A 15,520-nucleotide genomic window follows, 5' to 3' on the forward strand; every position below is an offset into this window, starting at 1 on the left:
TCAAGACTCCCAAGCATATAATTATGTCACTGCCTCGGGGAAGTGGCGGTCCCTGGGCTTTGACTAGCCCGAGGTGGGGGGCCCTGTGCGCCCCCTCCTATCTTGCCACAATGGGACCTGGACCACCCAGGGGGCAATTTCAAACAAAGAGCAGGAGCCGACCTGTTTTAAAAAATATATTTTGGCAGGAGTCAAGCTTTTTTGGCCCTGGACCCCCACGCCCAGAGGTCTAAGGGATCTGCACACCCTTTTTAAAAAAAAAAATCTCTTTTCTGTGGCTCGGTTCCACTGAGTCACAAGATGGTTGCCAACACTTCTTGGATTGAAGTGTTGGCAGCCAATCAGATCTCAGCACGAGATAAGGAGGGGTCGCGGATCCACTGCATCCCTATATATACAATTAGAAATGTATTTAAATTCTCCACAAGTACTGAACAGAATTACACCAAATCAAAAAAAGGAACATCCCTGAACCAACATCTACCTTCCTGACAAATTTGGTGCAATTACTTTCAGCAGTTCGGGCTGTAGCCGTGTCTAAAAGCCCTATGAGAATTAAAATGGGTAAAACACACTTTTAAGCACCCCCTGGTTCTTGGCCCCTGTTGGACAGATCACCCCGAAGATAGCAGCTGAAGTGTGAATCATATTAGCTTTGAAACTTTCATGAAGGTTCGTCAAACGGCACCAAAGTTATTAGAAAAACAAGAATGACTTTTCCCATGGAAACTAGGGGCCGCATGGCGCGCTAGGGAGCTACCATGCTGTTTTTAAAGTGCAAGTGTAACCACACGTGATATTGTATTTACATAGACATAAACAAAATACTTTGAAAGCGTATTTCCATTAATGCAATTTTGAAAATCCAATGTACAACATACTGCCATAAAGAAGACTTTTACCTATTTAAAAACAGATTAAAATAATAACATTAATTGTATAGAATAATTTAGGTAAAATACCCATTCCATTATACTAAAAAGCCATTTTTATAAAAACTCACCCTTCATGGATAAAACACAATAAAATAAATCACATGAAGACACTATCCTATTTGTGGGCCTCCATTAGTTCTACATGGACTGGACTTTTTTTTTTTTTTTTTTTTTTCTCTTCTTCTTCGCGCCAGGATACTCCGGCAGTAATTGTGCGCGCTATAAAACAGCTTAACATAACATAACATAACATAACATATAGATATTCAACCCACTGTGTGTATACTTCTATAATTAATATCCTTTCACATTATCACTGGTTATAGAATAATTCCTTTGCCTGTCATGTTGGATTGTATATCTTGCTTTAAATAACCATCTCACATTTATTACACTCCACTCGACCCATCAATTAATTATGTTATATCTTGTTTGACAGATTTCTTTACCATTAATAGGGTGTGCACATTGAAATACCTCTCCGCTTTCACTAAATCCACACACATTTTTTTGTTTATATGTTGAACGTCCTCACTTAAAGTACAAGTGCTACCACTTAAATGTGATGTCTAAAAAACATGTACTTTTAAGATGCTACTATTATACTGCCCACTTTCAATTGATCATAAGCAAGTATAAAAATCTTCACTGGAGTTGTGTCCATTCGGAGTTTTTGTATCTAATTCTAATATATATTTAGTTTCCAAGAGGCGACGTTTCGCCTCTCTGTTGCCTCCTTGTCTGGACACTGGAATACAATCAATTAAAAAGTATGTTAATAAGTCCAATTGATTGTCATGTTTTTCTTTAAAATGTCGTGCCATCGGGTATGTGGGGTCGCTGTTGGTGATTGCCCTCGTGCTGCAATATACGTTTGTGGGTCTGTAACTTGGTACGGCCCACATATTGCAACCCACAAGGGCAACCCAACATGTATACCACATACTCCGTGCAACATGTCTTGAATTTGGATATTTTTATGGGATGTTGCGAAAATGGGGTGTTATACATTGCCTTATTGTTCCCACATTTACATGCTCAGCAATTATTACACTTCACACTTTGCGTGCTGTCAACCAATTTCCTGAAGGTTTAATTTCAGGACTGCTGTTCACTAACGAATCTTTCATGGATTGTGATTTTCTTAAGGTGATGCTAGGATGTTTTGGCATCATCCTTCCCATTACCGGATCACTGCGCACTATTGCCCAATTTTTATTTACAATTTTGCGCAGGGCGTTGTGCTGTTGGCTATAAGTCAGTATGAGCCTAGTTTCTTCTTTCTTTTCCTTGATCTGATCTTCAGGTTCTTTAAATTTCTTTGCCAGCAATGCTTGTCTGTCCAATAAATGTGCTTTATCTCTAGCTATATCAATGGTGTTAGCTTTATAGCCTCTCTCAATGAATCATTGTTTATTTTGTTGTTGGGCTTCTTTTAAATCGTTGTCATTGCTGCATGCTCTTCTGATCCTCAGCATCTCACCCTATGGTATGCTACGTATCAAATGCTGAGGATGATGACTGGTAGCATGCAGAAGACTATTGCCCGCTGTCGGTTTGCGGTATTTGATTTTCTATGTATACCTCTAAATCACAGAAGTATACTGAACAGTCACTTATAGTGGCTGTAAATTGCAGGTTCAACTCATTTTGATTGATCTTTTGTACAAATTTGTCTGCCGTTTCTTTTGATCAGGCCATATGACAAATAAGTCATCTAAATAGCGTAGCCATAGTCTTATATTCTGGTCTACGGCTTGTTTATGCTGTTTATTCAGAACTAGCTCCTCCCTCCACCCCATGTGGAGGCAGGAGTAGCTAGGGGAAAAACAAGCCCCCATAGCTACTCCGCTAGTTTGCTGTAGGATTTGGTTCTGAAAGAGAAAATAATTATTGGTCAGACAGTGTGGAGAAGTGTGGCTCACTGGTTAGAGGAGGCAGACCTGGAAGCAGAGGTCAGCCCAGGACCAGGGTTCAATTCCTGGCTCGGCGTGGTCTTGAGTCCTAAAATGACAATTCGACAATTCTCGCTCCGGTGCCTACTCGATTCACGGATTCACACTCTGCGACTCTGGGCAATAGCTTGCTTAATCTCCACAACGGCCCCTCGCGGCGGGATGCCTGGCTTTCACCTTGCGGATACCCTGCCGGGGTTATCTCACAGGGGAATACCAGGACGGGTTCCCTAAGCAAGCACTTAGAAACCGCTCGGTGATTTGCGCTATATAAATTCCTGTACATTTACATTTACATTTACAGTGCATAATCATTGTTGTGAGCATCTTATTATGTTGGGCAAATTGTATCGGTCTAGAATTAAGGTAGTGCTCTACTGCCCGTACACCATCTTTACGATAAATACTAGTGTATAACGATATTACGTCTAGACACATTAGTAAATCATCCAGTTGCCACACATAGTTGTTGATGCTTCTTAAAAAGTCACTAGAGTCTTATACACATGACGGCACATTTTTTACATAGTCCTTTAAAAAGAAGTGTATATACTTCGATGAAATTTCCAATAAACTGTCCTTAGCCAATATCATTGGCCGACCTGGTGGAGTAAAAATGTTTTTGTGTAGCTTTGGTATAAAGTATATGACGGGCATAACAGGATATTTCTTTTTTAGGGATGTATGACATTACAACGCATGCTTTTACATCGCATGCCTTTACAACGCTGTTTTTACAACGCATGCCTTTACAACGCATAGTGCTTTGGGGCGCTGGATAGTGAATAGTTTAATTTACTATTCCAACTCCAGTCCCCGTGGATAGTAGGGAAGGTGTTGGATAGTAAATTAAACCTATTCCCTATCCTAGAGCGCCCCCCAGTGCAATGCATTGTAATGGTTTGCGTTGTAAAAGTTGCATCGTAAAGGCACTGCGTGGTAAAAGTTGCGTTGTAAAGGATGTTTCCCCTTTTTTAGATATTTGAACTCATCTACGCTGAGCAAGCCTGCACTTCGCCAGACATTCAACTTAGAATAATATTCAGTCCATGATGCCCATACCACTTGAACATTGCTCCTTTTGTAACACTTTTTGTCATCCAGTTGTAAATTTGCCTATTTCATGTACATATTTCTCTGCCATATTACTAAATTACCTCCTTTCTTCCAGGAATCCCCGCTGTCTCCCTCCGGTTTCTGTTATGAGGAGAAATCTTTTGGTGGATATATATATATATATCCATTACTGCCCACTCCGGAAAAAAGAGGTAGAGGCCACTCAGGGGAGACGTCAGAAGATCTTTATTAAAATACAGCATGTGCTTAATGCATTTCAGCCTTTCGGCCTTCCTCAGAAGCCGCCATATGCAAAGAATAACTCCACCCCCACCTTTAAATGTCCAGTGTCTCTCTCATTAGCGGAAATTCGCTGACCAATGGCCATGTGATGTCAACTAAGCTGTAGTTCTGCCACAACAGCAGCTCCCAGAATGCAATATATCCAGGTGAGTGTTGCATGGGAGAGATAAATTCCTGGAAAGGTGTGAAATGTTCAAATGCAGAGTCTTTGCTGAAAAAAACAATCTCACTTGGGTCCCCCTTAACGCTCCAGCCTCCTTGCACATGTGCCTGCAGGGTCATGAGACAGGATAGCAATGTACCTGCCTCCTCGTCAATGATGATCTGCTTCTCGCAGCGGTCTCAATCTAGGCATGCACACAGAGGCAGGCCGTAATCATATCAATACCTTGATACTTGAAGAAGCTGCAAGCAGAGGGGAGCCTGTGATGCTCCGGCCTCTTCACGGAATGGGGCCTCTGAACGCGCCTCTGGCTGGCGCGAACACATCCACATCTGCCCACTCCGGAAAGAAGAGGTAGAGGCCACTCAGGGGAGACGTCGGAAGATCTTTATTAAAATACAGCTTGTGCATGAAGCATTTCAGCCTTTCAGCCTGCCTCAGATGCAACCATAAACAAAGAATAACTCCACCCCACCTTTAAATGTCCAGTGTCTCTCTCATTGGCGGAAATCCACTGATCAATGGCCATGTGATGTCAACTAAGCTGTAGTTCTGCCACCACTACAGCTCCCAGAATGCAATATATCCAGGTGAGTGTTAAATGGGAGATACAAATTCCTGGAAAGGTGCGTAGTGTTCAAATGCAGAGTCTTTGCTGAAAATAATGATCTCCCTTGGGTCCTCTTTAATGCTCCAGCCTCCTTGCACGTGTGCCTGCACGGTCGTGAGACAGGATAGCAATGTGCCTGCCTCATCATCAATGATGATCTGCTCCTCGCAGCTGTCCCAATCTAGGCATGCACTAAGAGGCGGGCCAGAGTCATATCAATACCTTGAAACTTGAAGAAGCTGCAAGGAGCGGGAAGCCAGTGACGCTCCGGCCTCTTCACGGAACGGGGCCTGTAAACACACCTCTGGCTGGCGGGAACACATCCACAACTGCCCACACAGGAAAGAAGAGGGAGAGGTCACTCAGGGGAGACGTCGGAAGATCTTTATTAAAATACAGCATGTGCATAATACCTTTCAGCCTTTAAGCCTTCCTCAGATGCCGCCATATGCAAAGAATAACTCCACCCCCCCTTTAAATGTCCAGTGTCTCTCTCATTGGTGGAAATCCGCAGAGCAATGGCCATGAGATGTCAACTAAGCTGTTGTTCTGCCACAACTACAGCTCCCAGAATGCAATATATTCAGGTGAGTGTTGCATGGGAGAGACAAATTGCTGGAAAGGTGCTAAGTGTTCAAATGCAGAGTCTTTGCTGAAAATAACGATCTCCCTTGGGTCCCCTTTAACACTCCAGCCTCCTTGCACGTGTGCCTGCAGGGTCATGTGACAGGATAGCATTGTACCTGCCTCCTCGTCAATGACGATCTGCTCCTCACAGTGGTCCCAATCTAGGCATGCACTCAGAGGCGGGCCGGAGTCATATCAATGCCTTGATACTTGAAGAAGCTGCAAGCAGTGGGGAGGCAGTGATGCTCGGGCCTCTTCACGGAACGGGGCCTGTAAACACGCCTCTGGCTGGCGGGAACACATCCACAACTGCCCACTCCGGAAAGAAGAGGGAGAGGTCACTCAGGGGAGACGTCGGAAGATCTTTATTAAAATACAGCATGTGCATAATACCTTTAAGCCTTTCAGCCTTCCTCAGATGCCGCCATATGCAAAGAATAACTCCACCCCCCCCTTTAAATGTCCAGTGCCTCTCTCATTGGCAGAAATCCGCTGACCAATGGCCATCTGATGTCAACTAAGCTGTAGTTCTGCCACAACTACAGCTCCCAGAATGCAATGTATCCAGGTGAGTGTTGCATGGGAGAGACAAATTCCTGGAAAGGTGCGAAGTGCTCAAATGCAAAGTCTTTGCTGAATATAACGTTCTCCCTTGGGTCCCCTTTAACGCTCCATCCTCCTTGCATGTGTGCCTGCAGGGTAGTGAGACAGGATGCTGTGAGGAGAAAACAGTCTGTGATTGCACGGGAAGAACAGCTGACTACAGTGAAGTCTCCGGTACTGCAGGACTTGACATGATGCGATAAGGCGTTGGGAACCCAGGAGAAGAGTTAATTTTAGCAGTGACATCAGGACACTTTTATTTGCACACATTTACGTTGTTTAATTAATCCAGCACTCAATAAGAGATTACTGGAGTCAACTGAAAACGTTTTCCCTTCAGCCGAGATGGTGCAGTCTGGGAACCGCAGTCCATCGAGTAGGACTGCAGTGATGTTTCAAGCAACATAACTCAGCTTGGCTTCCACCAATGGGAGTGAGATTATCATTTAAACAACAAATTATTGCAAACTACTGACGTATGGCATATGAATAAGGCAGCTCGCCGAAACGCGTCATACTGACAGTGCTCGAATAAATGTATTCTTCCAGGAATCCCCGCTGTCTCCCTCCAGTTTCTGTTATGAGGAGAAATCTTTTGGTGGAGATATATATAACTTTTGAAAAAAGACACGCAGCGCCCCCCGGAATTGTCACCGAAGGACCCGAGTACCCTGCGAAACCAACGCTGAGCTGACTGTCTGAGAGTTCACGATCGCTGGAGAGTAGTCGGGGACTGTCAGGTAAGACGGCGCATGTTGGTAGTAACAGGGAGGGGGCTAGAAATGTTAATTCATGGGAGAGGCAGACCGGGTGTGAGAAGTGAAAACACACGGGCAGTGAATCTTTACAAACAATCACTAATTGTAACAGCTCAGCATGGCTGCTGAATGGGAAAAGGGAAGAGAAGAGGCAACACTGGATGTATTTACAGACACAGATACAGGCAAAGGCGGCAAAAATACAATAACAGAACAACCACAGTCTAATGAGAAAGATGACACTAAGAAATTAATGGCAGAATTGGAAAAACTTCGGAAGAAGGAGGTGGCAAAGTGGTGGGAAGTGAAATCGCTCACCAGATATCTTGATGTTGGGCGAGTACCCAGAGGGCTTAGAGTAATGGTGGCCCCTACTTACGAAGACCCCGACCCTGCAATGCTTCAGATGTGGGCTGACAACAGTGCACTATCATCACAAAATATGCTCAAAATCCTGGTCCAATTTGCAATAAGTGACAGAGCTAAAATGATAACTCGAATTGAAGAAATATTGAAAGAATTGGACACGAAAGAAAATAAAAGTGAAATAGCAAATGGCATGAAAGAAATATCGGCGAGAATTATAAAACATGAAAACGAGATCAAAGAAAGAAAGGCTATAAAATTTCAAAGAGATCGCAATGTTTACATGAATGGGAGAATATACACTTTTGCTAGAAAGTATGACCAAATAAGACGCCAAATACCAGCAGCTAATATCGGTGACCAGGGAGCGGGAACTGCCCAGAGCGAAAATGAAGTAAGCTCGGAGTATGAAACTGATGCAGAAAGTAATCACAGCGCAGGAGCCAATGGTCCCGCACCCACCCCAGTACAAGAACTAGCTTTTTTACGGATGCAACGCCTCAGAACCCTGCGGCCACGACTACCCTCGAAACACAATGGAGGAAGGAGCAAATCCCCCCAAAACCAACAAAAAGCAGACGGAGGAAAAACAGACGGTGGAGCAAATCAAACAAAAAAGCAAACAAAGCAACAATACAGACGCAACAAACGACGATGATGGAAGCTGATAACACAGTAATCAATCTAACGAACTTAGAACTATCAGCACAGGAACTTGCAATTCTATCCTTGGGCCTCACGTACTGTAGCAATACCAATTTTGACTATGCCCAAACACGCATTGATCTGTTTCTTTATGTACGAAAATTAAAACTACAAAAATATTTCTTTAATCAAAGCCAGCAGGGATTAGAGTCACCAGAACTTGGCGAACAGGAAGAAATCCTGAGCGTAGCCAACATGGAAGCTTTACAAGATTTAGTAGGCCTTGAGCAACAAAATGACGCTGTTCTTATCACACCGAGTGGAGCGGCTGCTAACTTGGAGATAGACATTTATAAAACGGTGAAAACAGGATTTAAACCGAAATCTGTATTCATGCCCATGATGCCAAAAGACGGACTAGACATTTTTTCAGACTGTGTGATAAAGGATCTCAAAGAACTGTCGTTAAAAAGTACCAAAGAGTATGCAGGACACAATGTAGACCAAATGAGAAAATACAACAGCTTGATGGAAAAAATTAAAGCAAGATCAGACATTGTGGTGAGATGGTCAGACAAGGGAGGAAATATAGTCCTGTGGCCACTAAAGATGTACAACCAGGAAGCACTGACTCAGCTCCAAGATCATGAACGCTACATGCGAATTAGTCCAACACACATCATTGGAGTACAGGAGAAATACCACAATGAGCTATACAAATGGAAAGGGATGGGACTGTTGAGCAAACAAGAGTTTGAGTTCCTGAAAAATGACTATCCGGTAACTCCCCAATTTTACTTAATCCCTAAAATACACAAAAATGATAAAGTTCCCCCTGGTAGACCTATCATATCAGCAATAGGGAGCCTCTTTGAAAGAACGAGTGTTTTCATCGATCATTTTCTCCAACCTGAGGTGAGGGGATTACCAGCTTACATTAAAGACACCGGGAATTTCCTCTCCAAAATTTATGATGTGGAATGGAAAGACAATTACTTATTCATGACTCTTGATGTACAATCTTTATACACGAGTATCAGACACAGGGATGGACTAGACGCCCTTAAACATTTCCTTGGAAAAAGGCCAATAAATTTGTACAAACATACTGGCATGCTACTTGAAATGACAGAATGGTGTCTAACCAACAACACCTTTATATTCGACAGACTATACTACAAGCAAATGCAGGGATCAGCAATGGGCACTTGCTTCTCTCCCAGCTATGCGAATTTGCATATGGGCTGGTGGGAGGAGCAAGTGCTACAAAGCATCCACGCTGAGATCATGACTAACAACATTGTGGTTTATAAGCGGTTTATCGATGACATTTTTATTTTGTGGCAGGGCAGCTCTGAAAGTGCTGAAAAATTTGCTTATGATTTAAATGAGAATGCCTTAAACTTGAAATTCACATGTAACATTAGCCCCACCACTGTACAGTTTCTTGACTTAGAGCTTTTTGTCCTAAATAACAGAATTCAGACACGTACATACCGCAAACCAACAGCAGGCAATGCCATCCTACATGCGCAGAGCTTTCATCCCACCCCGTTAAAACAATCTATCCCTTATGCCGAGTGCCTAAGAATGACTAGAAATTGTGGCACCACGGAAGACTTGATCAAAGCAAAAAAAGATCTGTTTTCCAGGCTTAAAAACAGGGGGTACACTGAGGCAACATGTAGAAAAGCAGAAAACAAATGCAGTGAAAAATCTAGACATGAATTGATTTTTCCAACTAAGACAGGAGAGACTCCAGGGAATAGCGAACGACACCCACCTAGGCTCATCACGGGCTACAATAGGTACCACATGAATCTCCGAAAGATACTCAGGAGGCACTGGCCGTTGGTTCGCAATGACCCAACAATTGGACAGGTAGTGGGACGAACACCACTGGTAACATACAGAAAAGCTAAATCCATGCGCAACCAATTGGTGTGCAATGCCCCAGTCTTGAAAAAGCCCGTGATCTGGTTTCAGAACCAGAAAGGTTTAAAAAAATGCATCAAATGTAAAGCGTGTAACCATGGCATCAACACCACTGATGTCAATGTCCCTTTTAGACAAAAACCGTACACCATCAGTGCACAATACTCGTGCAAAACAGAATACGCGGTATATGTACTGACGTGTGTATGTGGTAAAAGGTACGTGGGATCTCCCATTCACCCTGTACATGTTAGAATTCTTCAGCATCTCAGAGCAGTGGCAAAAAAAGACCCAACATACCCTGTAGCGATACACATCAACGAGCTACATGGAGGAAATGCCGAAAGCCTTACATACTTTGTTATCGACAATGTCCCCAAGAACACAAGAGGAGGTAACCGCAAACTCAATTTACGCCGCCTGGAGTCCAGATATATAATTCTTCTGAATTCCAAAATCCCGTTCGGTTTGAACGCGGATGAAGCCCTGAATGTACACTTGTAACCAGGCTGTACTGTCCTTTCCCAGAAATCCCATTCGTAACATCTGCAGTTCCTACTATTAATTGTTTTAATTTCACATGCACAGAGGGACACCAAAAACCTTTAACTGTTTAACTTCACTTCACTTAATGTCACCTTCACCACTCAATTCACTATGCACACTGTACAAGCTGGGTTCGCCACTCCACTTGGAGATCGACAGTGTCCATCGCATGTTATCCCGCGTTTGCATAATTAAGCAAGTATGGCCGGTATTATTAAAGGTCAGAGCCATGAGTACTCCATTACACTGGAGGGAGCATATCATAGTATTAAGCTTAAACTAAGGAGTACGATACTCGCAATATTAAGACTGTACTGTCAGGGGTATGCTGCACAATGTTTAGAAATGACTTGTGACTGTGCCTGCGTAAATCCTAACTTCTAATTCGTAATATCCTTAACTAGCCATATTAGCGCACTAGCGCGGTGGAACAGGCAGGTATGACACAATAGAACGTATTTAATTTATGAACTCGTTAACAGTGTGGGTGCACTTGGTTGTTTTGAATTTAAGGGCTAAAAAATGTCTAAACACAAGGTTGTGATGTGTATTACACACTAAGAATGTATCTTATAAATTGTATAGTTATTTAAATGTTTTCTAAACAATCCATGTTTCCAAAAAATAATGGCAGATAAAGGGTAACAAGACTACCATGAGGTAAAAAATGTGTTAAGTCATGCAACTCTTCTATGTCAATCTATGTGAGTCATATGTGGTATCCACAACAACCCTTAACCAATGGAAACGTTTGTAACAAGAAAATGTCCACTAAAACATGTAACATGTATGGTTATATATAGTTTACACAAATGTTCATGCAGATGTAGTGAACAAGGCGGGAGCAAGCCGCCGAAACGCGTCTATGCAGCTACTGAGCAATTAAATATCGTTTGGATTATGATTCACGGAGTCAGCGCCTCATTTTTGAAACAAAGTTTGGCTTGGATTTAATATATATATATATATATATATATATATATATATATATATATATATCTTCCAATCTTGATCCTACTAAGGAGTTAATAAATGCTTTTAATGAACATTTCGCACCAAGACCTACTAAGGTAATTAATGGTGCTTACGTGGGAAAATATATGTCCTAGCATGCCACACAATTGGACTACATCAGCCAGGCTCAATGAGGGCCGAGAACCAATAAAAGTATGCTATACAAAAGCTGAGCGGCTCTGTGCGTTAAATGCAGCCTTTGAAAAAGTGGCGTCTTAGCCACGAAACGCGTCAAGCAGTGAAACAATTACCGGATGGTCGAGAGAAGCTGAACAAAATTGCCTGGGCGCTGGCAAACTGCTGTGTGCATCTCGAAAGCTTTGGCATTTGGTTAACATTTTGACATGGGGGCCTTCCTGTGCGGGATAGCACCATCTCTTAACATTGAGAGGCTGTGGAGGAAAACTATTTCCAATCCTGTCAAGCAGCACAGTGTGCCAAGTTAAGAATGACTTACCTCTGCCAATCTGGATCCTACTAAGGAGTCAACAAATGCTTATAATGAACATTTCGCACCGAGACCTACTAAGGTAATTATTTGTGCTCACGTGGGAAACTATATGTCCCAGCATGCCACACAATCGGACTACATCAGCCAGGCTCACTGAGGGTCGAGAACCAATAAAAGCATGCTATAAAAAAGCTGAGAGGCTCTGTGCGTTAAATGAAAGCAGCCTTTGAAAAAGTGGTGTCTTAGCCACGAAAAGGTTCAGGCAGTGAAAAAATTACGGGATGGTCGAGAGAAGGTGAACAAAATTGCCGAGGGCAGGCAAACTGCTGTGTGCATCTTGAAAGCTTTGGCATTTGGTTAAATTATATATATATAGATAGTATTTCACCCATGCAGCCACTGAAACACCCACTCATTCACCAATCAATGCAGCAACTCACAGAGCAACCTATATAACCATACACACACCCATATACACAAGGATACATACAGTCACACAGCCACTCACATGATATGATAGAAGTAGTATCACTCAGTAGCAGTGCACCTACTATACTAACTTAATCTTTGTAGTAGTTTAGTATATATATTTAACAATTATAAACTCTTAGAAAATTCACTCACTAGATGATTTCATCAGTGATGTTATTTGAGATGTCATCAGTAATATCATGAGTGATGTCACTAACCATGTCATGAGTGACATAATATAAGTTTTTTTTAAATTCCATTTCCTACCTATAAAGTCCCTGTAACTTTTTTTTTCAGTGAATTTCCCAGGTTCTTTAAATGCTAATTCCTAACTATAATGTCCCTGTAACCTTTGTTTTATTCTGTGAATTTCTATGTATTTTAAAGTACTACTTGTGTTTGCAGATTGGTGGAAAAATTAGGTGGATCTCTGTCCAGCTCTCAGGAACCCCAATGTGTAGGACTTGCATGAGGTACCAGGAGGGATCCTTGGCCACCAAGGTCCCTCAGGAGTAAAGTGGACTTCATCCCCCAACCAATAGTGGCACATTACTGGTTGCGGGAAGAAGTCCACTTTGGCCCCCAACCTGCAGTGCACCAGGAAGCACATTTGCAGAGTGGTGGAAGAAAGGGGCAAGTTGCTGGCTTTTTAAAGATGTATTTATTTTTAAAGTGAGGGGGCTTTGTGGCCCCCCTTTCCTGGGCCATTTTTAGGCCCTGTGGACCCCATCCATCAGGGTCAGGCCTTTTTATATTTGGTGAGAGGGGGAGCGTGGCCCCTTTTCTGGGCCGATTTTGGCTCTGGGGACACCAACCCCTTGGGTGTACCCTCCATTTTGGGTCCTCTGGTCCCACCTAGGCACCCATTGACAATTATTAGGGACCATGGGGGAGTCTCAAGGCCCCCGAGGTCCCTGCCGGCTCCCCGCATCCTGTGGGAGCCGGCATTGATTTCACAGATAGGGAGCTGCTAAACATGCAGCTCCCTGTCTGTGAAACCAATTCTGCTCCACTTTCAACAAGCAAGACCATTTTTTGCTCTCTCTTGTTAAAACCAGAGCAGTGTTTGCTCGGGCTCAAACAAGCTATTCTCGGTGGTGGGCACTCTGGCATATAGCAGAAGCGGCCCTGAGAGGTGGCAGTCCCCCTGGCCATTAACGGATCTTTGAGCCAGTGATTTAAGCCCCATGAACATGGGCCCTAGACAGACCCCCTTAATTGCTTACTTTTTTTTTTGTTAAACTGGTCTTTATTGAAGTTTTTACTTTTTTCCCCTTAATTGCTTACATTGTGCCTCAGGGTGGCAGTCCCTTTGGGGAGGCGGTAGGGCCGTCCCACATTATTTCAATTTACATCTGTGCCCCAGGGAGGTGGCGGTCCCCGGGGCAGCAGGAAGCCGCAAGACTCCCAAGCATATAATTATGTCACTGCCTCGGGGAAGTGGCGGTCCCTGGGCTTTGACTAGCCCGAGGTGGGGGGCCCTGTGCGCCCCCTCCTCTGTTGCCACAATGGCCCCAGGATCTGGACCACCCAGAGGGCAATTTCAAACAAAGAACAGGTGCCGACGCGTTTTAAAAAATATATTTTGGCAGGAGTCAAGCTTTTTTGGCCCTGGACCCCCACGCCCAGAGGTCTAAGAGATCTGCTCAGCCTTTTTTTTTTTAAATCTCTTTTCTGTGGCTCGGTTCTACTGCATCACAAGATGGCTGCCAACACTTCTTGGATTGAAGTGTAGGCAGCCAATCAGATCTCAGCACGAGATAAGGAGGGGTTGCGGATCCACTGTATCCCTATATATACAATTAGAAATGTATTTAAATTTCTCCACAAGTACTGAACAGAATTACACCAAAATCAAAAAAGGAACATCCCTGAACCAACATCTACCTTCCTGACAAATTTGGTGCAATTACTTTCAGCAGTTCGGGCTGTAGCTGTGTCTAAAAGTACTATGAGAATTAAAATGGGTAAAACGCGCTTTTAAGCACCCCCTGGTTCTTGGTCCCCGTTGGACAGATCACCCCGAAGATAGCAGCTGAAGTGTGCATCATATTAGCTTTGAAACTTTCATGAAGGTTCGTCAAACGGCACCAAAGTTATTAGCAAAACAAGAAATACTTTTCCTATGGAAACTAGGGGCCACATGGCGCGCTAGGGAGCTACCATGCTGTTTTTAAAGTGCAAGTGTAACCACACGTGATATTGTATTTACATAGACATAAACAAAATACATAAAAGCGTATTTCCATTAGTGCAATTTCGCAAATCCAATGTGCAACATACTGCCATAAAGAAGACTTTAACCTATTTAAAAACAGATTAAAATAATAACATTAAGTGTATAGAATAATTTAGGTAAAATACCCATTTCATTATACTAAAAAGCCATTTTTATAAAAAATCACCCTTCATGGATAAAACCCAATAAAATAAATCACATGAAGACACTCTCTTATTTGTGGGGCTCCTTTAGTTCTACATGGACATTTTAAGTGCAATACTGGCATATAGATATTCAACCCACTGTGTGTATACTTCTATAATTAATATCCTTTCACATTATCACTGGTTATAGAATAATTCCTTTGCCTGTCATGTTGGATTGTATATCTTGTTTTAAATAACCATCTCACATTTATTACACTCCACTCGACCCATCAATTAATTATGTTATATCTTGTTTGATAGATTTTTTTTCCATTATTAGGGTGTGCACATTGAAATACATCTCCGGTTTCACTAAATCACACACATTTTTTTGTTTATATGTTGAACGTCCTCACTTAAAGTACAAGTGCTACCACTTAAATGTGTTGTCTAAAAAACGTGTACTTTTAAAATGCTACTATTATACTGCCCACTTTCAATTGATCATAAGCAAGTATAAAAATCATCACTGGAGTTGTGTCCATTCAGGGTTTTTGTATCTAATTCTAATATATATTTAATTTCCAAGATGCGAAGTTTCGCCTCTCTGCTGCCTCCTCGTCTGGACACTGGAATACAATCAATTAAAAAGTATGTTAATAAGTCCAATTGATTGTCATGTTTTTCTTTAAAATGTTGTGCCATCGGGTATGTG

The sequence above is a fragment of the Lissotriton helveticus genome, chromosome 11 (genome assembly GCF_964261635.1).
Source record: "Lissotriton helveticus chromosome 11, aLisHel1.1, whole genome shotgun sequence".
In the NCBI taxonomy this organism is placed as follows: domain Eukaryota; kingdom Metazoa; phylum Chordata; class Amphibia; order Caudata; family Salamandridae; genus Lissotriton; species Lissotriton helveticus.